Source organism: Nasonia vitripennis, chromosome 1, assembly GCF_009193385.2.
Source record: "Nasonia vitripennis strain AsymCx chromosome 1, Nvit_psr_1.1, whole genome shotgun sequence".
NCBI classification, from domain to species: Eukaryota; Metazoa; Arthropoda; class Insecta; order Hymenoptera; family Pteromalidae; genus Nasonia; species Nasonia vitripennis.
In genome coordinates this window covers 14,085,324-14,109,129 of record NC_045757.1, presented here as the reverse complement: position 1 = coordinate 14,109,129, position 23,806 = coordinate 14,085,324, and the positions used below count along the sequence as shown (strand labels likewise).

At 46.3% G+C, this 23,806-nt stretch overlaps 2 protein-coding genes across 15 annotated transcripts in view; one reads left to right on the top strand and one right to left on the bottom strand.

The window, feature by feature from the left end:
* Positions 1-23,806, bottom strand: part of LOC100121944 (teneurin-m) — a 565,536-nt gene that overhangs the window by 440,027 nt on the left and 101,703 nt on the right. For 5 of the 6 annotated variants that reach the window (XM_032598382.1, XM_032598379.1, XM_032598390.1 and 2 more), the window contains exon 2: positions 9,899-9,944. The exons of the other annotated variant lie outside the window; for it this stretch is intronic. The gene's annotated coding sequence lies outside the window, so the exon portion shown is untranslated. The remainder of the gene's footprint in view (positions 1-9,898; positions 9,945-23,806) is intronic. 6 annotated transcript variants of the gene reach the window in all.
* LOC100122072 (sialin) overlaps positions 1-23,806 on the top strand; it is a 43,221-nt gene that overhangs the window by 15,395 nt on the left and 4,020 nt on the right. Inside the window, exons 1-2 of one of the 9 annotated variants that reach the window (XM_032598479.1) lie at positions 22,042-22,311; positions 22,628-22,801. The exons of 1 other annotated variant lie outside the window; for it this stretch is intronic. The gene's annotated coding sequence lies outside the window, so the exon portion shown is untranslated. Of the gene's footprint in view, positions 1-20,408; positions 20,978-22,041; positions 23,264-23,806 lie in introns of those variants that run through there. 7 more of the 9 variants (XM_032598478.1, XM_032598484.1, XM_032598472.1 and 4 more) reach the window with 7 other exon arrangements.

Sequence of the window (23,806 nt, the reverse complement as noted above, 5' to 3'; positions counted from 1 at the left end):
CGACGAAGCGGTCGTGGTCGTCCAGGTATGCCGCGAGATAGAGCCTCTAAGACAATAAGTCTCGGCGTGATTCGAGGGAAAAATGTGTAAACCGCGCGCGCTCCGCTCATTTGCCGCAGCATTTCCCTCTCGCTAGTCAAAGCTGGGCCAGCCACCTCTCGAGCCTGCGGGTTGTTAGTGCGATGCCGAGGTTTGTCATTACGCTCGTGACGACGGTTTCAGAGATTATATCGCGGGTTTTGCGGTTTTTGAAAATTGTTATTAGATTCTTTTTTTCCTTGCAGTGCGTAGCCGAGGGATTGCGTTTTCTAATTTAGCATTTCGTTTTTTCTTATGTGCGCATTAAATGTCTCTTCCCAGCGGAAGAAAACACTCGTACGCGCATTCTTGAGAAACCTGCGCACCTTGTATTCGGGCAAACACTAGTATACAAGTCGTCCACATCACACGGCGTCTGGTCTCGACACAGACGGAGAAAACACACACTGCACTCGACTATCGAGCGAGTGCGTACACAACGTAGAGAATGAAAACGCAAAGTTGAAAGACGAGGGGGGAAAGAAAACGTCGCTGGAAAAAATACGACGGACGGGTGGTAAAGTGCAGGCTTTCGCGCAAAAAAGTGCGGCGAGTGAGGACTATTTGCCAGGAGGGTTGCACGAAAGCGAAGCGGCGCGTTGCATCCTTGCTGGGGCGGTTTCAGAGAGACAATCGCCAGTGCGGCTGTCGTAACTTTTTCCTCTGTGCCTGTTTTTCCGCGGATACTGGCGAGGGGTTTGATTTCATCCGCGCGTAGATGAGACGCGGTACTCGAGACGGAATAATTGCAGGTGGATTCGAGTGATGTAGTTTTGAGGCTCCAACCGGTAGATTTTTTTTACTGTTAGAAATTTAAGAATCTTTTTGTTGCATCTCGTGATCTAGAATTAAACAGTGATAGATTCATTATTTGTCTTTGAAAAAAGTGAACCCTGCGTACGGCCTGTACCAACATCAAAGCTGAAAGAATCCTTCCTGCGAACAAAATCGCTCGCAGTAGAACAGAGAAAAAGACTCGGAAAGGCGGAAGCTGCGACGAGGCCTCGATGGCGGAGAAAAGCAGGAGCGCAAGCTTCGCTCGTCTCACCCTCTTCCACTGCAGCAACTCGACAGGGAGAAACCCGAATGTTTACGGGAAAGCTTTTGCGATTTACCTAGCCCGCGCACTGCGTCTTCTTCCTTTCGAAATTCAGCCCTAATGCTTTCTTTCCTCATTTCTTGCAGCTCATTCATCAAGGTCATACACAAATTAAAAACGGATCCCAAAAATCGGTTTCTAAAGACCTGCGCAATCTTGTCGATAAAATAACGGGATACATCAAGGCTGTAGACGTCATTCCCAGCGGTTTTATAAACTCGCTCTCGGTTGAGAAAAAAAAACATACATCAGAAAAGGAACTGGAAATCCTCCTCCCACTCCTCATACGCTTAAAGTGCAAGACATCCTCGCACGCAAGCGCGGAGAAGACGACGCATCGTAAAACAGCGCTTCGTGCCCTGCAACGGTGGCGCTGGCGGCATATCGCGCGTGTATTTGCGCCCGTGTATGCAAACGTCGCGCGGGCGCGCAAACGTACGCAAATACGCTGAAACGCTACACGTGTGCATTCGCACGTAGTTGGGAGAGAGAGTAGGCACATAGGTATAGAAAGAGGGAGAGAGAGAGAGATGGTTCCGGGTCGCGTGCGCTGACGAGAGATTCCGCGCAGCTATAAGACTGCAAGCGCAGCCGCCTCGTTTGTCATGCACCTTTAGTTACTCGCGGAATGCCTTCCTTCGCCTTCTTGGGTTCTTTCGCGCGCGGCTCCTCTCTCACTCATACATGATACGCGTGTCTGTCTTCGTTTGGCTCCCGCGCGCCGCGCTGAGAGCCAGAGTCGCTTCGCTGCAGCTATGGGAATGAAAACGTTGTAAACGCGTCATGCAGCCAGACTTATAGGGTGTCTTTCGATTTTTATCGACACTCGGTTCTCACTTTTTGAGTCGAGCAATCGGAGCAGAGAAATGCAGGTATGACGAGCAAGCGACGCTTTTGAGCAAGCGCCTTACAGAACGCTTGATTTACGATCCGTTTATCACGCTGAACGCTTGGTCATTTGGAAGGAGATAGTAGGCGGCGCAGCAACTAACAAAAATGTTTACATTACGTACACGCAGCGGGCTTTTATCGGACTCGCATAACCATAACCGCGCGCGCGAGGAGAGTTTGCCGCGGGTCGCGAGATCGTAATTCAGAGCGCGTCAGAACTTTGCCCCTCTGCCTCTACTCTCCGTGTGTCTCTAGTATACACCTTGCCTCATAAACAATGCCAGCCGAGCGCATGCATTAGTCGAAACGAGCGAGAATTATGCGCCGCCGCCGCTGCTGTTGCTGCTGCTCTTCTCTCTACCAAAGCCTCTCCTTTTTTCGCGCGTAATCGCTCTCCCTCTCTCTCCCTCCATTGTAAACAATGTAAAATAGAATTGCTCCGACGCGCGCGCTCGCTGCATAAGGGAGAGAACTGCCCAGGAAACGAGTAATTTCGTGCTCAATATGGTCAGCGACAAATTTTACTCTCCTGCCTGCGCTGCGCACGAGCCGGAGTTTTTTCAGTTCGTTCCGTAATCTACATATTTTATTCGGAGAGCTTGGCACTGCAAGACTCGCAATTTATTATTTGCGCGCTGTTTGCACAGTAATTCGAATTATTCTTGAACTCGTCGAAGCGCTCGAGTCAGGGTGATATATTTTTCGCGGCTCTTTGAGTTTTCAGAAAAGCTCTGGCCTACATCTCTCTCAGCTCTCTCTCAGCTCTCTCTCAGCTCTCTCTCTCTCTCTCTCTCTCTCTCTCTCTCTCTCTCTCTCTCTCTGCATCTCTCTTTCTCGAGGGGATGTTCGTAATCAGTCTTTGCAGGCAGAAGGCTCGAGACCCGGCACGACGTTTACGCTGAGGCTCGCTCGTTAACGTTAATAAGAGCCGGCCGAAAGTAATACGAGTAGCTTTCTTCGCTGACGACTCTTAGACGTCGCAGCGAACGTTAACGACGTAGTCGTCGACAATAGATCGAGTGCAGCAGTCGGCGTAATAACGCGCGAATCCGGCGCGGGAGAGGAGGAACCGTTTGATGTCGGCTCGGGTAACCTTAGGGAAGAAGAGGAGACAAGCGCGATGTTCTTTGCTTGATTTTTACGAGGAGAGAAGAGCTCCTAGTGTAAGAGCAGCCGCTGCCGCCGCTGCTTCTGCTGCACGGGACAACGGATTAATGGATGTGGGCCGCGAAAGTTGCCGGAGGATTGATGCTTTTGCACGATTATTATAGAGCGCGGTTTTACGAGCTGGCTTTGCGTGAAAGTGCATGTTTTACGAGTGTGTATTTCGGTTCTGAAAGATCGTTTTATTTACACGACGAGAGCGAAGTCGGTATCACTTTATGTGCAACTTTGAACGCAATAAAAAATGGATTTATTTGCGCAGTTTGAGTTACATAAGTTAAATAATTAGCGTTCAAGCTTGTGCATAAATGATCGTTTCAGTACGGTAGAATGAAAATATCGACGCATGATAATGAGTCTATAAATACATAACGATTGTTTCCGATCAAGTTGCTAATAAATATATTCACTGATAATAATATCTCGGGTTTATTATCATAACTCGACACACGCGAGGAATCGAAATCTCACTGCTTTTTTATTACCCACTTATTAACTTGGGGGATCAGTAAGTATAATCGCGCAACGCTGTTATTATCAATCTTATATTACAGTTATAATTATTTGACAAGATACGACTCTTTCGCAGGTGCGCATCAGCCACCACAATTTGAATGCCAGCGAGCATTGAAGTCTCAATAAAAATCAAGTACTTTCGCCCTCTCCCAGACTACCTCTCGCTCTTCTATCTCCTCCGGCGTGTCCTTTGTCGGGACATTACGGGCACTCGATACAACTTAATTAACGCTCGCGGGTAGTCCATTATTTTCACTCGATAGCAGCGCACCCAGAGGACCAAGCGGCCAATGTAATTATATATCCATTCCGGCTTTTGATGCGGCTTTAATCCAATTCGATGTATGTGTGTGTGTGCGCGCGCGCGTGTGTATGTGGAACCAAGGGATGGCAGGTTTTCAACTGCGTTCCCGACCAAGAGAACCATGCTTACCTGAGCATCCGCATCGCCCGCTGTTTACCATGGCGAGTGATTTAATGCCGATCAGCTATATGATTGTGAGGTTGGAAATTGTTACTTAGAACCTCTAGGCGGGATTGATCGAGAGAGCACATCCCGGACGTGACCACAAGAGTGCTTACTTTTTCAAGTTGAACGTGCGATTAATGAGAATTTATTCGTTAAAAATGTTAAGATAACTGCAATACCTTACACCTTTCATAGCACAAATTTTTCCAATCCCCCTTATTCGGGAGTCTCAATCATCGCTAACTGGCATGACTTTTGTCAGTACAAAAGAGTTGCGAAGAATATATAAGGTCGATCTTGCCGACGTTTTCGAATCGGCCCACAAATTTCGCGCTAACGAGCCACGCAACGGATAAAGAAGTACCGAGAGCGAGAAAACGAAGGAGAACCGCGCGGCCCAGACGAAGGAAGAAGATCGAGGCGAGGGAGTGAGAGGCGTCGGCGGTGGGCGTGTTCGGCAGGTGGTGTGCTGCCCGTATGTGCCGCGAGTGCACATACTCATACAGCTACAGAAAAAGCCGTCGGTCGTGCGCAAAAATATATATCCCGCGCGTGTGTACTCACGCCCGGCCAGCCGCTGCTTCATCACGTTTTTTTGCTCACTGGAACACTGGGTCAAAATCAGGGATCTCTCACAAGGTGCGTACACACTCCGGCTGATGACTTTTTGCGCGAAGCCTAATGCGGTTTTTTGGCCCAGATTTTACATTAATAGACCGCTAAGTACCGCCATTTCATCGCTACGTATCGGTCGTTTTCATCTTCGTATTTTTTCAAAGTCAGTATATTCGCTGCACCTGCGTCGCATAAAGCAAGACGCGATCATGAAAATCGATTGTTCTCCCGCCGAGCCTGAAAAGCAACTCGCTCGGAAAATGCACTGCGAGCGTATACAATGACGCATTGGTGAAAATAGCCGGAACGGTATAGGGGTGCAGCGAACAGCGAAAACTACACGGCTGCACTTGTCCGACCAGCCGACAAAAATGAACTGCAACAAGCGGCAGCGTACACAATGGGCAGCGCGGTATAACGAAAGCCTTCGCGGAATAACGACAACGGCGGCGGGATCCTCGCGGATTAAGGCCGCGCGCGACGAGTTAATCTCCAAAAACGAACGCAGTAACGGGATACCTAAATATCGATCTAGCGGCCGAGCTGCATATAGACTCTCTCTTACTCGCGAGGGAGAGAGAAAAGCCCGGAAAGCCGTGATTCACTGCCCTGAACTATAATTAAATTCCTCGTTTTTCGTACGTACGAATGTATATTCATATATAGAGGTACGACGATGGATTTTGCAGAGTAGCGCGCGCGCAGGTTCGACGATCGATTTGCTCGCTAGGGCTAATTTATTACCCTGCGCGGCCGCCCTCCTGGTAAACCGAGGCTACCTTCCGCGCTTTTTTACCCGACTCTCTTTGGTGATTTCTCCTGGTTTTTTGTCTCTATCCATCGGCCGCGGAGATCCACACGGATATATATCTATACAGGGCCCTTTCGATCCATTTCGAAGTTTAAATCGAATCGACTGATTGCGTAATTCCTCCTCTTTCCGTTACTCTTCTTCCCCTACTTCATTTTTATCTGCTCGAGCTGCGGTCGCGGGAATTTGTGTCTTTGTGGTGGAGCGCGAGCTTTTTCATGCTTTAAACGCGTTTATTACATAGATTCATTCGCGCTCGCTCTATTTGAACTCGCAATCGACGTATGCGCGAGCGGGGAGTTTAAGGCTGCGTCCACAATTGAGCGTATACGTTAGGGTTTACGTAGAACATAACGTTTTGGGCAGTACTGCCAATCCACTGTAGCAGACTGCAGTTGAAACGAAGGAACACACCTGCTCAAAATTTAACCTATAAAAATGTTTAAATTTGAATTGTATGGTAATAAATTGTAAAATTCTTTTTTTCAAATAAAATTATAAAATTTTGTAAGAGAATGTATTATAATAAATTAGTTTCTGATTTAAAAAAAAAAAGGTCTACCACTGTCTCAAAAAAGGAAGGGAGAATAAAAAATTACGCACATTTCCAAATGAAAATTTTATTATTATAATTAGTTAAATAGCATAGGCAATGCTTGTATGATTACGTTCTTCATTGTATAAGTAAGCGTTTAATAGCTTCAAACTGAAAGACGAATCATACGTATTTTATTTTAAAATAACTTGAAATTTTGCTCATGCTAAAATTTTGTCCAGCATACAGTTTATAACTAATTGAACATAGTTTTGACATTAAATTTGGTTTACAATATATTGCTTCAATCTTCAGAAAAGCCATTTTGAATTGATGTCTTGCAAATAAGTATCGATGGCCAGTTTTGTTTAATTGTTCTCTATGACTCTTTACTATTCGATATTCTTGATGATAAAAACTTTGGGCTAAGTTATATAAAGCATGCTCTAATCTAAAATAATAAACACAAATATTTTACTTACTGACTTAAAAAACTACTGCTGCTATAATAAAAATTATCTACCTAAATGTGTAGCCTAATAAATGATCTGCATAAGGTAAAAAATAAAGAGTTTTTGCTGGTAACTCGCATGCAGCACAAAGATTAGAGCATGTTTTATACAACTTAGCCCAAAGTTTTAGCATGAGCAAAATTTCAAGTTATTTTAAAATAAAATACGTATGATTCGTCTTTCAGTTTGAAGCTATTAAACGCTTACTTATACAATGAAGAACATAATCATACAATCATTGCCTATGCTATTGAACTAATTATAATAATAACATTTTCATTTGGAAATGTGCGTTATTTTTTATTCTCCCTTCCTTTTTTTGAGACAGTGGTAGACCTTTTTTTTAAATCAGAAACTAATTTATTATAATACATTCTCTTACAAAATTTTATAATTTTATTTTGAAAAAAAGAATTTTACAATTTATTACCATACAATTCAAATTTAAACATTTTTATAGGTTAAATTTTGAGCAGGTGTGTTCCTTCTTTTCAACTGCAGTCTGCTACAGTGGATTGGCAGTACTGCCCAAAACGTTATGTTCTACGTAAACCCTAACGTATACGCTCAATTGTGAACGCAGCCTAATTTAAAATGAAATGGAAAGTCGGTTTACGAGCGTATATTGAAAATTTAAGCAACGATTTAAGGCGACGGTTTCTCCCGCGGCCTCTAATGTGTTTCCGATATTAAATAACTTCAAAATTGAAAATTTTCCCCCGTCGACGCACACACAAAACACGCTATCTGGATTTAATCAGAGGCAGGTACAGGCGATACAAAAGCCTTCATCGAGGCTCGCGCTGATGCCAGGGTAGTTGCAAAGACGCCGAAAAAAATGCGTGAAAACCGCCATTAACATCAGGCCCTTCGCAAAAAGACGACTACGCTCCGTGCGAAGGGTCATAAACCGCGAGCTGCAGCGCTCTCTCTCTCTCTCTCGCCGGCAAATACAGCTGCCTCTCAACGAGGCCCGTCGACGCTCGGTTACACGCATATTAGCGGGCCTTAATAGCCCCGGCTTCGTCCTTTAAATTGGGCTGTATCCGCGGCCGAGGCTTCTTTCTTTCGTCCGCCGCAGTGTTTCCTTGCGCGGCGCTTCCTTCATCTCGTTCTCTCGCGACTTTTTTATTGCGGACTGAACGGCACGGGGCCAGTTTTATTTGGCGTTGAAAATTGCCTCGTTTTCTCCTACTATACTACCTATACTACTGCAGCTAGGCCGCATGTACTATACACTTTTTTAGAGCTGAGTTTCGAGCGAGCGAGCGCGCGCGCTGCCTGTTTGCCTCGTAAACACCTAATATATCTCGAGATAACGAGGATGGGGGGCCGTAGAGGAGACCGGAGCACGAGGTTAGTTTGAAGGATTGTGCCTCGGGTTTATTTGCTATGCTAAATGATGTGGGGTGGAAATTAAGAGACGGCCGTCGCGCCGCGTCAGTTTTCCGCCAAGAGGTTCTCTAGCCTCCTATAATTGTGCGATATTGTTATAAGCTGCTATACAGACGAGAGTTAGCCGATGATTTACGCCGATGAAAACTCGATAAATGTTCAATGCAGCCAGAAATTTGCCGCATTGAAATATTGCAAGCTGCGCGCGCGCTGCAGCATCTCTCCCGTGCCAATTCATCGATTCAAAGGGCTGCCTCGCGCCGCGTTTGAAAATGATTTTTCAAACAGGCTTAATTAAAACGCTCTCCTCCGCGCAGCTCCTCTCATCAGGCACCTTTACAAATACCGGCAAATGCACTTCCCTCCCCGTACGCAAAAAAGCGGCTCCCGCGCGCGAACGTCTTAAAACGCGTGAGTCTGCACTTCTCCTCTCCTTTATTATACCTACACACACGCGAGCGCAGCCACAACACGCCGGTGTATGGATACTCGCGTGCAGCACTCGCGTGATGGTTAATAACGATTCCTTTGTTGCGCCGCGCACGCGCGCGCGAGCGATCGGGATAATAGGGCGAAGCAGAGCTGCCGCGGGGATCGACGGGAATCAAGCGTGAAGAATGAGGGATCGCGCGAGCGGGAGAGGAGCCGGTGCGCTGTGTACAGTCGACGCTTCTTCCTTCTCTGTACGCGGAGAAATTTGCAGCCGAGAAAATCGCAGCGACAGTTTAATCATTCGTTAAAGAAGAACGAATCGTCGCGATCCGTTGGAGGAAATTCCAGAGCGACGAGACGTCGTGCAGCCCTCCGAAACAATGTCCTATATAGAGCGGTCAAAGTCAGGCCACGAGCCAGCGTTGCTTCTCCTTATAAAGACGCGCAAATAACGATGCGCCGCGCACGGTCCCGTACGTACATTGTGTGTTGCCGGTGCTGCTCGCACACGAGCTTGCATCATATATTTATATGAGCGTGCCAGGCGCTCGTGACCGATGGCAAGATTTAACGAGTGTGTATACGGCTCGCGTGGAAGTGAGGCGATGCTCCGGGCGATAGATACAGCGAGAAGATGAGCTGTGCTCGAGCGCCGATGTGCGAGAGAGATACGGTGTGTACGCAAGGAATATTTCGAATGGAAAATTCTCCTTTTGCTCGATGCTGACAAAAAGCCCTGGTTGACGGTAATTCATCAAGTGGGGCAACATTGAACCATCACAGTCGACACGGAAAATAGAGAGACAAAGCCGGCAAACGGCACTTTATATGGCTGCAGCACACGCAAATGAAGACGAGCTGCCCCGGAGCCAAAGAAGAGCCTAGGCCCGCAAGATTCACGACGAAGATTGCTCTACGCTCCTCGGAAAAAAGAATCGTATCCCCCCTCTCGGGACAGCCTTGGGCACGCGTGCACTCGGTTCCGCGGATGATTTAGTGCAGCGCGTGGCGCGAGATCGCGGCCGGACGATAAAGGTCCCGCTTTCGGGGAATAATGGAGGAAAAGCACAAGAGCACAAGAGCGAGAGAGGGAGATCGCGTGAAATTACGATTTTCGAGGCTGAGCCGCGCGCGGGCCGAGAGGATAAACAAAGCCGCGTCGTGACGGCTTTTCAGAAGCCAGTGCATGTATGGAGACAATGCGCTCGGGGATAAGGGGGTTGATGGAGAAATCGAAGTCGAGGCTTTTTGCGCGGCTGATGAATTTTTTTTACTTTCCTTGTGCGCTTGGAAAGCGTCGCGGCTTTGAATACGGGACTGAATGGCGATTGAGGCATTTTATACATATTGTGTCTTAAATAGTCTCTGAATTAACACTTACGTGGCTTCAAGGCGAGAGATCGAAAGACGGAATGAGAGATGCTTACCTGCAACAGAAATAATAGGGGCTGTTATTATAAAATATATTTTATACAAGGTGTTCATTGAATGAAACTTTCTTTGTTCCAGTATATCGAGAATCCATAAGCCCATTTGTATCAATAAACAGCTCCGTAATCCAGAGCCATAATCAGCCGAGTCGTTGATTCTTCGAAATAAGAAAAATACGCGCGGCAACGCGGCAAATGAAACTGCACCGAATAAGACAAGCCAATAAATAAGGCTCCTCTCGGTTGGCTTGATTACATTGTATACCTATTTCGTTATTAATCCGCCGACAAGCCCGGCAGCCGAAACGCGCCAGTATCCCCGGAAAAAATATAATAATCTCTCCCCCGCGCGCAACCAAGAAGCGCCCGAACCTGCAGCGAGCTTATCCAATTTATTTCCCTTCGGTGTCGTAGGATGACGAGCCGAACGATGTCTCTCCCTCTCCGCTACTGCCGATACGTCCGCTGCATCTTTAATGAATAATCGCGCGGTGCGGGCTGTGCTTTCAAAATTTATGGACTATTTAATACGGAAACGTTTAATTAAGTCGCCCGTGCGGGTGCGCGCGCGAAGATATGAGCTCGGCCCGCGAGGATACGCGCGCGACCGTAATTCACGATAATTTCATTAGGAAGCGAACGAGTTTGGATAGAAAAATTCTCACTCGGCCCCGGCGTTTATGCGTTTATTGGGAATCGATGATAATATACGGTGTCGAGCTAAAATCGTTAAATAAATTTCATCTTATTACGCACTGTAGAAACGCTAAGCCTCCGGATAAATCCGAGTCGCGGTGAGTTATTAAAAAAAAAAAAATTTCCCGAAGGGACGGCGACAAAATGAGGCACGCAAGCGTAGTGCGGGGTCGGCTAACTACTTCTCTTTATTTACGATTTTTCCGCGTCGCACGAATCGGCTCCCCGCGGAAGATCGGTATCTCGACTGCGCTCGGCGTACAGCTCGGATATATCGGAATGCGCCGCCGCCGTATCCTATATATTCGCGGCGAACAAAGTAGCCTGGGCTCCCCGTATGTACTTCATTTCGCGAGCGAGCTAGCGCTACGCGCGCACGAAATGTACACGAGTATATTCGCGGAGGAATCGTGTTCTCAGCGGGGGAGTGGAAATCGGATCGCGGGACGATTGAAATTCTGTGGCGGGCTCGAGCAGCCTAATAATCAAAACATCTCCCCAGTGTGTCGTGGTCCCCCGGTTTAGATTGGAAGGTCAGATGATATTTCGAGGGGAGAAAGAGGACCCCTTTGATTTTCATCTGTTTTTTAGGTTGGCGTCGCATTTTTGTTTTATTAATGCTCGATGCTCGGAAGAGAACGTGTTCTTTTGTATTTGGAAAGGCGATAAATCGATATTGCGGTGCAGTTCCGCAGAAATTATGAATTTGGGTGAAAGCTTTTCGCAGAATCAAAGTCGCGTTCATTTCTTTTACATGTGCCCTGCAGATAAGTTGTTCATAATTTATGAAACCTTTTTGCTAACTTTCAATTCTTATTACTCATAGTGAAATATTTAACTTGTACATAACAAAGTTATGGAATAAAAACGCTTATTCTTCAACGCCAGTTTGCCAGAGCTTGACTGCAGCAACTCACAATTCTTAATTGGGTTTTCAACGCCCCAGTGCATGATACTCGATGCGCGAATCATGTGCTCGATGCCTATCGGCGAGACGCTTAATCATGTCCTCTCGCCGATAGGCATCGAATGTTTACGCGGAAAAAGAAGTCAAAGTCGAACGATCGCAATAAGAATTCATCTGGATAAACCGGTCGTACTTCGCTTCGATAAAGTCAGTGAGAATCCACTCAAGTTTTTACTTTAGTACAAGCGTTTAAAATCACTCCAAGATTTTAAAAGAGAAACGTCTAAGGCCAGAATCCAAAACGGTTTTACGGATACTTCTTGCTCGGCGCTAGTACGACTGCCTCCATGCTCACACACCCTCAGGATTGCGCGCTTTTCATTTCCGAGATACTGACAATCAATAATCTCCGAGAAGCAAAACGAAGCCGCGACCCTGTACATTCTATCGCTTATAATTGGCATGGCGGCGGGATAATCCCACGAGTTTGAAAAAAAGTCAACGTCACCGCATTCGCGGCGTTCGCGCTCGCCGCAGTACATCTCGGTATTCACTGCAGCGATTCCTTTAGCTCTTCGCCAAGCGCCTGACGCAAGCGCATTTATAGCGCAGCGTGTTTATCGGGTGAGCCTTTAATGCGGGCTCGCGTATCTCGCCCATCGCCGATCCCCGGATTCGCGGCTCTGCGGGGAGCAAAGCACATGAGACTCGAGAGCGCTTGGGGCTCTGTTTATTCGCTTCACTGAATCATTCCTTGTGCATTCCAATTTGTTCGTCCGTCTCTTTTGTCTTGATTCAAGTTGTTTTTGTGTTACGTGAATTAGCAAGAGTCGCGCTATGAAACACAAATTCACGTAATTCTCTAGGCAGAAATGCAGCTAATCTGATGAGATCCGATGAAAAATAAACGTATAGGGACTTAGTGTCACCTAGATTTCTAATGCTTATTAACACCAATTCGAGTATACAAGATGCAAACGGGTGAAAGCAGCGGGACAATAAACTAGACTTCAGCGTTCGTTTCATCGGAAACGAGAGCGCTAATAACATAATCCTCGCGGCTTTGGAGAACCAAACATTCCTTCCAGTCCTCGACGAAATATTTCGTCGCGCGTCTTAGCATACATCACATCCCAGACGGCAAGAAGCTATAGCGGCTCGCAATCCCATTGTGCAATCAACTCCGGCCGGACGCGTGGGCGGTATCGTCGTCCGGTGTATGCTTACATCGCACGAAAGGATCGTTAAGAAAGGCTTTATCACATTAGAGCTCCAGCGTATAAAACCGCCGTTGTTTTCTCTCTCGCGTGGATCTCGTGATTTCTTACGGTAGATCATCGAGCGTGTTGGGGGATTTATCGATTGTCTGGCGTTGAAAGCTTGGGATCGTTTTGTGGTATTGTTGCACACGAGGTATGCGAGATAAGAGTCCGGAAGTGTAGATAGTTTGAAGTAAATCGGATTCATAAACAAGTAGAAACAGCTCGAACCAATCAGACACGCGCATTCTTGAGCCCGTCAAAATTGATGGGCTATCGAGCAGTTTGACACAAAGTAAGCCTGGAAAATCGCTATTAGCATAATTAAAAGCTCCACTGCTCACACGAAATCCATTAGACACGGACTGCTGGTAATCCTCGTATACATATTCAAACCGACGATAAATTTCAGTGTAAAAAAAGCCTAGGAGCGAGCGGTTCAGCTACAAAAACACGAGCGCAATATCTACATAGGTTCTCGCGTGTAGCGGCTACCTCACGAATTTGTCAGACATCATATCTGGCGCGCACAAGCAAAGACTGACAGGGGCGCATTAACGTATTAATATCATAAGTCTCGCGCTTGGCTCTCTCGGTACATCAATATGCGTGTAAGCCGACGTCGGTCAGGGCAGGCGCGGCGGGCTTCGGGGCTTAGGGCCCCCGCGGCCGTATCATAATACTCGGTAAGCCCGAGACGCATTAAGCGGATCATATCATTCGTAAAAGACGCGCGTATAGGGTGCAAGAGTCGACGGCTGAAAAAAAAAAGCCAAGGGTGCAGCCGGAGCTCTTCTTCGCTGCGTATATCTGCCGCTCGTATACGTATAGGAGAGCGCCTTGTCGTCGATTATACAATTTTTCAATTTACAGCGCGGAATTGCCCCGGGCTCCGATGAACAATATTCGAAAATATTTGCTTGAAAACAATATCGCGCCGTCGCGCGGCTCGCCTTCCCGGAGCATCGAAAGAATGCCTTAATAACCAGCTCTTATATACGCGGAGGTTTTTATATAAGAAGGAATTTTTGCGCGCAAACAAACAACCGCCACGAGAGGATCAGATGCGCCGGCGGCTATGTGTAGCCGTAACCTCTCTTTCTCTGTATAAAGACACTGCATCATACACAGCTCGAGGAGGAGGAGGAGGAGGATCGGAGAATGTAAAAAGGAGAGAAAAGTCCGGAAAAAATTGCCCTTGTCAACGTAACAATGCACGACGACGCCCTCGAGGTCGTCCTCTTCTCGGATCGTCGCCTCTCTCGTCGTGCTCACCTCCCTAGCGACGCGCTATCGGAAATCACTTCGTCCTCGGGGCTCCGCGGAATAAAGCTCTGCACGTGTGCGTCAATGTATGTAACCTACACGGTCAAAGTGAGAGAGAGCGCGAGAGGGAATACTCGCGCGCAGTATCGCTCGGCGAATCGAGACGCGACGGAGCGCCGGAAGCTCAACCGATGCTCTCGTTTATTCAAACTTTTTATCATCGCTGCAAATTCAATTAAACTCCCACACAGCCGTAAACTTGCTCCGCCTGTAGAAGCGTTCAAACGCACAATTTACGCAGCTAGAACATACGGAAACAAACCGGATTAATTTATGGCTGCGCATATCAGCGGAGTCGAGACAACGCGCAGGGAGAATTCGCGCCTCGTTATAATAATCGCGCCTCTCTCTCTCTCTCTCTCTCTCTCTCTCTCTCTCTCTCTCTCTCTCTCTCTCACTCTCTCTCTCTCTCTCTCTCTCTCTTGCAGCTCAGTCCGCACGTCTTGTGCCCGTCGTTCGGGGCTGCACGCGAGACGCTAACTAAGCGCATTTGTTAGCCGAGCGAGAGCAGTAGGCGCTCGCGTCGTTTATGACGCGCCGTCGACGCTGCTGCAGCTGCAGCAGTATCGTGATTCGCTTTCGGTGTTGCAGCGAGCTCGCGCGCGCACATCTTGTTAGTCGAGGAGGATGTCCTCGTTATCGCGGGCCCCGATGATGACGACGATGTTGTTGCGCTTGTTGCAGCACGGCCGTACGACGAGGGAGCAGAGTTGACGAAGGTGGTGTGTACGTTCTTTCCGGTTGGTTTGTTTTGGAAATTAGACCAGTTGATTCTGAAAATTGGATATGTGTGTAGTTTTTGCAGCATCTTGTATGCGGGAGCGAAATCGAGAGTTAATTGGACGCGTGTCTGTGTAGCTTTTCGAAAATCTGGTATGCGTGATTTATTGAGTTATGCGGCGTTAAGTCAGTCAAAAATAATTACAAAATGCGATTCTTATCGGCTCCCGATATAAGCTCACTGTGAACTGCTCACTACCTCATCAGGCCTCAATAGATCAGCTTCAAAAGGCTTACACTGCTGAAGAAAATTACGAGAAAAAAGAAGCCTCTCGAGTTTTTTGAACTCTCGCTCTCTGTCATGACGCCGCAAATAATCCGACAACAGAGGCGGCCTACACGCACCTCAAAGCCAAGAATATACGCAATCCTGCAGAGAATCGAGCGCGGAGTCGAAAATCGCGATTGCGGCCATCCCGTATACACTATATTCGGCGCTTCATTAATCCTTGCGGGCGGGTGTGACGGGGGCAGCGTAACTGGCCGGATCGCGACACAGAAAGGGCTGGTGAGGAGGAGCTAACGAACGCGCATTCAACCGAGCCTCGAATTTCGGCCCGATTTTCGGCCTGACCTGCTACGCGTGTCCAGCGAAGCTTTCGGCGTCTAATTAGCCGCGTGACAATGGGGAATTTATTCATAAGAGGCGTCGATCCCGAGCGGGGAATTGTCCGATTCTGGGAGGTGTGACACACGCTTTCTCTCGGCTCTTCGCGCGGTGCTTTCCGAGAAGAATCGCATCGCTCGCGGGTAACTTCGGCGCGATAACCTTCACTGGGGCGCGGGAAAAGTTCCGAGTCGATAATTTTAATAGAAAGACAGCCCAGCGAATCAGCTCACGAAAATCGCGAGGCCAAGCTACTTACCCAAACAAAGCCTCTTCTCGGCTGTAGTCTAGGAGATTGAAGAAGTCGCTCGCGAGAGTCGATGCTGCAGCCCCGCAGCCATCGGTGCATCGCAGCTCCTCCAGAGTCGCAAACAATGTATCTCGTCTATGCCCCAGTTTCCCTTATCTAAGGAGCTAAAACTCTCGACTGGCGCAAGCTTCGGATTAACATCGACACATAGCCGGGCGAATGAAAAGCCGAGAGCCCGAAAGAGCGACACACCGAGATAAATAAAGAGAAGGAGGAATAGAGCGGGAGAGAGAGAGAGAGAGGATGTAATTCAAACTCGTGGGTGGCTGAGAATGGATTCGCTCGGTCTCTCTCTCTCTCTCTCTCTCTCTCTCTCGCGCACAAAGCCGAAGAGAGCAAAGCAGGAAGAGGATACGGCCATTGTTTAAGAGTCAAGGAAGTCTTCTTTGCTCCTCCTCCTCCTCTCTCTCTCTCTCTTTCTCCCTTTATACCTTTCTTTCCGAGCTGCACCTGCTCGGCCCATCCATGTTTTCGCGAGAGAGCAGTACGCGCGGTGTCTTAAAAAATCGGATTTATTATTTTTCGCCCCGCGGGTAACTTCCCCCTTTCTCTTTCTCTCTCTCTCTCTCTCTCTCTCTCTCTCTCTCTCTCTCTCTCTCTCTCTCTCTCTCTCTCTCTCTCTCTCTCTCTCGTTATATTCGGCGCTTATACGCCCAAGTAATGAAGTACCGACAGACAGCGGCCGCGCGAGCGCGTGTATGCGGCAAAGCGAAAGCAGTGGAGTGAGAGAGGAAGAGCGAATTAAAGCACCTGCCACATAAAAATCAGAGTGCTTTAGGAATTGAATTTATCATGTACGAAAGGGAGGAGATCGTGACGTGCGAGTAATGAAAAATGCGCTTGTATTTGCCGCTGCTCTCGCTCTTTCTCTTTTTCTCTGCGTATACGTTCCTGCATGTGTAATTTTCGAACGGCCGCCGCCGAGATATATGCCCTTTAAATTGCCTTGTTGTCGTTTTTTCTGCGGCTATTTATGAGATTTTTATGGCTCGGGCGATCCTCGCATAAAGGTACTTTTTATATCGATTAGAAGGTGTATGTATGGTTATTCTTTGTTTTTTTTATCGAGACACAAAAAATATATCGCCCCGTTTACCGTTGATTTATATACGTGCTCGTGTACCGCACGTAATATAGTGCGAACGAAATCAATTTGGTTCAATTTTATCGTTCACATTCATTGCCAACATTTGAGGAGGTTTTTTTCCAAAGCAATAAACTTTTTCTCTCCGTTTTGTTATTCCACGCCACGATGCTTACAAACACATTCCATAGTCAGCGCGACTGAATGGAACTCGGAATAGCCGCAAACAGAGAATGAAGAGCCAATGATTTTCGAATTGGTCCAAATCCAGCCGACTGCTTATTAAGGCCGCTGCTTTCTCCGAATGCACGTTACTGTCGCTGCGAGATATAAAAAGTCACTCGTCACCGGCGCTAACGAAGCTTTGACTCCTTTCCATCAAGTTCAATAATCTCTCGTTGCGCAACTCCTCCTTCTCTTGGCTTTTTTCAGCGCGCGCGTACTAAGCTCTAAGATCAGCGCGAGATAAGATCGCTCGATATGCCGCCGCGGAGCCTGCCACCGCACGATAGATATATAGACATACAGACCGCGAATAATCACGTCAACTAATAAATCTCGAAGTTACAGTGGCAATCAACGCCTAATTGTCGTTGAAGTTCGAGCAGATTATAGAGAATTTGCACACATGTGCGCGTTATCTTATTACTCGCTCACGTTCGAAGGCCGCGATGAGTTGTTGAAACGGCATTTGCTAACGATGTAGAATTAAAAAATGACGAAAGAATGACGTGCCTCGCTTTTTTGATTAATTAATTAATTGGAAAACGCGCTGACAAGTACGTATACAATTATGGGAAAGTTACATAACTGCGCGATGCAATCGGTGTACTTTACAGATTTTACACAGCTAGCGCGTACGCCAGCGAAGAAATTGATGATTGTCAGCCACAAAAAACATTCTAATTTTGCTTCTATCAATCTCTGAAAAACTTGGGATTCACTTCAAAGTCCAACTGATAACACCAACGTTCACTTGAACCACGCATGATCGGTTTTTTTCTCTCGCAGAAACTCTAATTACATGATCCAATTTGATTAGCATAGGAAAAGATTAACTGAATTATCAACAATATGTCAAAAGTTGTCGATCAATGCAATGCGTTCGGTTGAGAAAAATTCGTCTTCTTCAAACATCAGCCTTTTACAGCTACACCGCGAAAACGCACTTAGTCGAAGCCCGAAGATTAAAAGAGACGACCCGCACCTTCGGCAAAGCTTTGCATCAATCATCGTTAGCACTTTATTATGCGGCTGTGCGGCATTTCGTACAGGCGGAAGCCGCTCCTCTCGCTTCTTCTCTCCATGACACAGTACCAGGGTACAGCATACACGTCGTGCGTGCGAGCAGCAAGTATAACAGCGGCAGCAACGCGGGCTGAGCAAACAAACGCCGCTCTTAAACTGGCAGCTCGCGCGCGCGAGCACGACAATGCGCATGCGCCCGTTTCGAATTGTCGCGGCGCGTATTACGATTTCCCGAGAACTCGCGCGGATAATTCACGGCTTTGTAACTCGCGCGCTGCATGAATTATGTATGTGCCCGACGAGCGTTGGCGAAACTGCTTCTCTGGTCGGCCATAAAACGACGAGAAAGAGCGCATTTATATTTCTGGGGTGGCAGCCCGCGCGCGCGCGCAATGTCCACCGCGGAAAAAATCGGAAATACTTCGTTAAACGTTGTTTATAGCGTGTAAACATCGGAGTTGACGTACTCGCGGCCGAGTCAACAATTAAAAGCTCATGCGTCTCTCGTCGCGATACCCGTGTGGCTTGGTGTATTCGTTTTGTTGCCAGGAGCCTATATAGATACCCGCTTCGGAAAGATTTGTCAACGAGCTGTTTTATTTACATATTACGCTCGGACCTGCCGCCAGTGACGCGTTTGGTGATGCCTTTGCATGTTTACATATTTAAACGGTTCACTGATTATGCAACTACCTGCGTTCGAATTTTCGCTTACGCTAATCAACAGCTTTTACGCAAACTCCGAATTCATATCGTGTAACGAAAATGTTTTGCTTGCTTACTCTTCAGTCTTGGTGATGGAATTTCAAGGACTTGCTTTTGAAAATATGTTGAATTTATACAGGTCAGGTGAGTTGGCACACTTTTAAAACTAATTGGAGTGTATTTGCGTAAAGGCGGCTTATCGTTAAATGCAAGGAAGCATAGTCAAACTTTTGAGTTACAATATGGATAAAGTAAACGTATGATAGCATTTCGCAACAATAATATTTTACACGAGGATAACAGTATACGTAAATTCGAATAATCGATTTTACATAATAGTCTGTCGACGATAGCTAATCGAAGCGCAATTTCCAAGAAAACTGATAAACAATACGTTGATTGACAACTTCAACGCTCGACCTCAATCTTCAAATCATCGGCTGGCGAAACATGTAAAGTAACCCACACGGAAAAAATAAAGTTTGCGAGGCTGCCCCACCTCTCCGGAGGAGATCAATCACCCGGCTGCATCAGAAAAAAGGCTCGGCACTTGCAAAGCGTTGTCGCGTCGCGCAAGTGTATGTATACCAGAGCAGACAGCGAGTCACGGCCGAGACATTGTCTTATCGAGCAGCGCGGCCGGCGAGGCATCATTACTAAGGCCGGATGGGAAGAGCAGGCGAGACTGCCCCCTTTCGAAAAATCCTTATTATGCGAGAAAGTGCATCGTAACGACGCGTCGTCCATTCGATACTCCCAATATATGCAGAGCGGCTGATGGCCGTCGATGTAAATTAACGTGTACGAGAATGAGAAAGGGGAGGAGGAGATGCGGCTCGCGCGCGAGGATGCTGCGACGATTTAGATAAGAGAAATTATAGAAACGCGTGGGAGAGATTATAACGTTACTTTTCGAGCTCACAAGCTATAGAGAAAATAAACCCATCTGTATCCGTACGATGCAGAGTATGAGAGTTTATTTTCGGGCGTAAAATAACATCACTTAATTACATATCATTAGCAACGCGGTTTATATCCGCGAGCGATTAAAATTATCGCGCTGTAATTTGATTCTCGCCGAATGGAATTAAACAACTTGCAACTTTATTATACATAAATTGGAGCATCGCGCACCGCGAAATAACACGCACGATAAATCCAGAGCGTAATTACAATCATAACGATACTTCTGCGCTGCAGAAGCGCGTCCTCATGAACAATCGAGCGGGACAAAAATACAAGAAAGAGCCCTGGGAGAGAAAGAATACGCGGCGCGAATATATAAGGCTCGTATTTCTCGGAACGGTGTGCGCGTGCATATTGCGATACCACGTATACGTATACCTACACAAGCTCGCGTTCTTCAGTGCATCGCCCGCTACAGAATAATATACGGCGAGAACGAGAGGCCTGGGCCGGAGCGCAAAGGTAAACGCTCGCTCGGTATAGAACCGCGGAGAAGAGAGGAAGAGGTTTAAAGGCGACGAGACACGCGCTTTCTCGCTCTGCTTAGCCTTTATGCGCCCGTGCATATTCTTCCGCGCGTCCGTTATTTTTTATTTTCTGTCGCTCTTTATCTTTTTTTCCTCGATTGCTCGCAGGAAGCACTCGAAAGTATAGCTGATGTTCCCGGGCGATACCAGAAAACTTACTCGTTTAGTACTGTGGCATTTTGAGCGACGAAAAAATTCATCTCCGTTATCTTGACTTGCGGACGGTAAACAGAAAATATTTGCTTACGATTCGTATACGTAGGCAGAGTCCATCTCGATTATCACTATTTCTCTTCCTTTCACTATCTTTCCCTGACCTTTTCTCTCCTGTTTGCTTTCATTGTGGACCCGTTGAACCCCTTTTCTACTTTTCGGCTATCATCGTTTTCGAACGAGCAAGATAATAAGCGGAATCACAGACAACCGGGCAGTTTTGAGAGAGCAGGGCGTCTTCCGTATAGCCAGTTCAAAGAGCGTTCAGTCATGCTTATTACGGTTGTTTCGACTTAGCCGCAGCGAGAAACGATGAAAAATGTATAACGCGACTGTGGCGAGCCAGGAGGATTAGGAAAAGTTCAGTTAGGACCGACTACCGCTTAAGTGGACCCAATGATGGTAAGAAAAGAGACGGCTGTTTATGTATTTCACCTTGATTTCACTTTAAGCCTAATTTATAGTCTTTAAGCATGACGCATATACGGACGGCTTTCCTTTCTTATGATATATTATATGTAAATGGTGTAGTAGTTCTACGAGAAGCTCCGAGTTATTATGTAAGTTTCTGGATCGATGATTAGAAGCAACTTAATTTTAACCAACTGCAAGAAGTACTTGTTTTTCCCTGTCATTCGCGTATATATAGTAAGTTTGGAATTGCTTTATACTTATTATCTTGGCTGTAGTATTATCATTCGCGTACGCAAAAGATTTGATAAACAAGTATTGCAAAACATATAGAGTTAAAAATTTGATATTTCTTTTCTCGGGGCATAAACATAAAATGCATCTAGTTCGCAAATATTTAAATTAATTAATATTATACGTTTATTTTAGTCTGTAAAATTTCTACTCTCACTAGAATAAATAAGGAAAGTCTTAATTTGGTTTGATTAAAAATGCGAAAGTAGACTTGTACGCGTTTTTTGCTAATTACTCGAATACGTTCAAGCATTTTCAAAAACGTTTTCCTCTGTTACACAATGTGCTCGGTACAATTACCTAGCGAATGAATTCGTGTCATGGATAGCCATTTTCTGAAATAAAAAGATAAATACTACCGCGAAACGGCAAAGGAAAACTACCGCGTTCGCAATGACTTCTAAAAGAATACTAAAATCAACTCCACGACATTGTTTTACGCGACACGGCGTGTATCCCGATTAATGTTATTTTAATACTAATACTACAATCATCGTCGAAGCGTGTCAAAACTCAGAAGCACCGGAGCAGACAGAGGTAGCAGCCACAATAGTGAGAAACGATCGAGAACAAAGCAAAAAAATATCCTAAATTTGGAATTCAGAAGCACGATAATGAGCGACTTCCGCGCTAAATTCCGTCCGAACAAAAGGCGGTGACACTCTTGCGATATTCAAATGGCGAGTCGTCTGCCACCACTACATCAGCAGCGCTGAAACCCGTGCGATAAAGGCCAGCCGGAATAGGCGTGCGAACGGCAAACAGCCTGGCGAGAATTGCTCATCGAGAGCGAGAGCTCGGTTTTGTTTATTATGCCTGAGCGGCGCGAATAAGCGCTCGCGGTGCTTATCTATCAAAAAATTTAATTATCTCGCCTCGCGTAGAGCCAGCCACGCGGTCGCTGGTAAAAATGCGAGAGCGCGTTTACGCAGTCATTGCTCTCGCGCACGCGAGCGAGCAAGTTCGAGCCTCCGCGCAAACAGCGCGCGGCGTTACGAAACGAGATCGAGAAAGAGAGTGCGTTTAATATTGTGAGTGCTGTCTGCGATTATCGAAACTATTATTATTCATCCGGAGCCCGGCAGCGGCGTCAGCATGTTTGTTTACTCTCGCCGCAGACGGAAAAGATAAGTCGAGAGAGAGAGAGAGAGAGAGAGAGAGAGAGAGAGAGAGAGAGAGAGAGAGAGAGAGAAAAGAGGGACTTTGCACCGAGTGCCTCCGACGAGCTTCACAATCAACTCGATGAGTGGTTTATATATATATACGTACATTCGGCAAACATTTGCGGCGATAATCCGAGCAGGCACGCGCAGTTCGGAGGAAATAAAAGTCATATCTTTTCGACAGTTTGCTCCGCTCAGAAGTGGGGAGAGGAGTGAGGAGCAGCAGCGGCATCAAGAATATTCTCATCTCTCCGCAAGTTCTTGAACAAACCGACGAGTGAGGCGAGCGGGCGGTTGAATAACTTGAATTTTAATACGCGCGCGAGCGCGGGAGATAGACGCCGCGCACCGGCAGAAAGTACGTATATAGATATATGTATATACATATTCGAGCGCCGAAGGCAGCCGCGTCCGTGCTGACGGAATAATTTAGCTAGAAACCGGAAAGCAAACATTTTAAAAAGTTATCGGACGGAGAAGTATGACACGAGGGATTTGTTTTCGTTTAACAAGTGAATGAACGACGCGGAAGAGTCCAAGTGCCCTTCGCGAGTTTTGTGCGCGAGAGTAGAGATTTTTTCGGCGGCAAAGTTGGAGAGAGCCGAGAGTGACGCGATACAGTTTTAAGTGAATTAATACTGATGTGCATGCGGTCGAGGCTGTGTTCCGCGCAGCGAGTACGTTCGAAAGATTGCGAATGACGCGTTGAACGAAGTCTAATGTAAATGCAGACGAAAATAATGTAGTCTGAGGCTGATTATTCCATCGTGCATTTTAAAAGACACTTTGAATTTTGGAAAACGTCAGCGAATAGTTTAACGTGAGTAATTTGTATTCAAGAGTCGTTTTTTTTCGTGTGAAATTCAATTATTTATTATTAGTAGCTGTAATATTTTATTTTTTGAATTAAAAACTCGAGCAAATGTACTTATCAACAAAAGTATCTTTCGAGCAGCGCATATCATAAACCCGAATACTATAGTCATTGCATTTGCGCACGTGCTAACCATATGTTGAGAGGATGTGTAGCAATTGTAACAGAAAAGATTTCGAAAAGACACCGTTATAATAGAAAATCAATCTTGCAACTTATTGGAGTACATATTCATTAACACGAATTATTTTCTTCAACCAGGGCACTCACTGCAACGTTGAATTGATAACCGCTATCGCAACCTATACATATAACATTCATAATATTCCGGTCTTTATATCGAGCAGCTTGTTATGATGATAACAAAGTTCTAGGGACAAATGTTTAGTTTTTCAAAATGAAGACTTTTAAAAATCAAGAACAAAAACTCTTTTGCAATTTCGAATGGTTACGCAAGATACAGTGTGTAACACGAGTCTTCTGTTTATT